Genomic DNA, 2,474 nt, shown 5'->3' on the forward strand with positions numbered 1-2,474 from the left:
CCATTTTTAAAGCTAAAGATTGAAAAGTTTAAAACATAAATAGTTATATTGCAACCAATAACCTAAAAAAAAAATATATAAACATCCATTTTTGTTTAGACATTATATTATACGTTTCAATGTTGACAAAATTAGATATTTTAAGCAAAGAATAACGATTTTAGTTATTTTCTTGTAATTTAAAAATATTATAATATTATTATTCGTGGGTATAAAATAATTTTCAAACGTTTTTTAAGACATATTTTATTTATCAAAACAATTTCACATTGTCAGCCATGCACGATACGCCATCCAAATTAAATGGTCCGAAGTTCCAGTTACTCCTGATTAGTACTTAATACCGTATTAGTCCGCGATGCCGGCATAGGCCCATAGATATTTCAGATCTATTAAAGTTCTTCAATATCAGCTATGCATATACCTTATATGAGTAGACGGAGCATACCAGCGGTCAGACTTGACTTCGGTGTTCGGTAGTTACCGAATTACACAGTGCATGCGCACTATATGATACAATACGCTGTATATGTCGTAGGCATATAGTCAAATCAGGCATTTTATTAAATGCCTAGGCATATAGTCAAAGAATTTAATGTTTATGAAATTTCACTATCCGCCTAGACATTTAGTTAAATGACTAGGCATTTAACTAAATGTCTATTTAATCAGTGGCGCCGAGCTCAGTAAAATAAGGTGGTTCAATTCTAACCAAAGCTCACCCACCCACCCACCACCCACCCACCCAATCGATCATTAAAAAAGGGAAGCAAATGTTGAAAACACCTAACCACACAAAGCCGATGGCTTCGCTCGCAAACTAAACATATTTTATTAAATCTTATTACTGTATCGATTTCAATCGTAGACATTGATCAGTTAGTCAGTCACTGTTCACAAACATATTTTTGATTGATTGTTTGTTTACAGTTATAATTTATATTAATAGGTATTATTCAATATAAACAATTATTTTAGATCTTACCAATTATTTATGATTTATATATATACAATAGACACTTGTCATTTTCAAAGCTTCTTCGTATGTATAAGGTTGCACTTTAAGTAAGGATTTTCCAACATTCTCATTTTAAAAAAGTGATCACACAAGGATTTTTGAGTTCCACGATGGATTACAACTTTTTTTTATTTAGAAATGATTACTAGGTATTGGTTACAGATAGTAATATTAAGGTACTGGTTTCGTTGACACCCGCCACATATTTATCGTATTTTAGATGCGCTAATTATCTTTTATACGATTTATATTGTAGTATTTAATAACAATAATAAAACAAAAAATACAAAAGTATGAACAATTATAATTATGAATAATATTATAAATTAATCGTCAAAATTGAAAATAGATTAACTTATGCAAATGGCCAAAATTAGGATAGTATATCTTTCAGTATTTCCTCAAACGGATCGCCCCCGTTTAATTTACTTCGCCACGTAAACTCTGCCGAATATGAATCTAGGAAGTTTCTCTTAGGCCCTTTTCGTTTCTTGTTTGCCCATTTAGCATTTCCCCACATCCTCTCAACGTCCTGGGTATGAACTCTATTTATAGGATCGACAAAATTTTATTTGAGTCACCCTTTCGAGTGAATATAATCTCCGATTTGTTATATTATTATTATAGGCTCGCCAGGAATCTGATAAAATGGTCTATCCGACGCTCATATACGATCACAAATTATTGGTAATAACTAATAACGTATATTCCGACCGATCTGGATCTGGTACACATACAACGAAGCACTCATTGTATTTAATAATTGTATATTCACAATAAAATCGGGATTTCACAAGTTAATTTTCTCAATTTTCAAATAAAGTTCATATTATATTTTCTTACATATTAAACATACCTTTATAGTCACAATTATTTTTTATATGCAAAATAAATAACAGGTGTACGCACACACGGTTTTTATGTTATCGAGTTTTCTACATTAGTCCTTGAAAATGTGTACATAAAATGTATACTTAGTTGCTTTTATGAACACCATAGTATTATATTTTACCTAACTAGAATTTAGTCATATTATATTCTTTGCAAAGAACGGTACTCATTCTTTGTATAGTTACTTGAATACCTAATAATTATGTTTTATTATAAAGTTTAACTATCAATAACTGTGTTATTTATTATGAGTTGTAGTGGTACCGAAGAAGGTAATGATAATTTTGTATTTATATTAAAATACTAAAGTTATGTTAAGTAAGAAACAATAAACATAATTGTAATTTTATAATACCTATACTAGAGGTCTTCAAACTTTTTTTTCATGTCATAAAATTGTTATTTATGTGGGAGTGTGTATTTCCCCGAAAACAATATTTTTAATTGTTAAAAATTGTATACTTATTGTCAATTTATGTTTGTAATAACTAATAGGGCATCATAGTAAATGGCTGATAGGTTTATAAATTATACTACAGTAACTATTTGATAGTTTTTATATTTT

Source organism: Acyrthosiphon pisum, unplaced genomic scaffold (genome assembly GCF_005508785.2).
Source record: "Acyrthosiphon pisum isolate AL4f unplaced genomic scaffold, pea_aphid_22Mar2018_4r6ur Scaffold_21393;HRSCAF=23859, whole genome shotgun sequence".
NCBI classification, from domain to species: Eukaryota; Metazoa; Arthropoda; class Insecta; order Hemiptera; family Aphididae; genus Acyrthosiphon; species Acyrthosiphon pisum.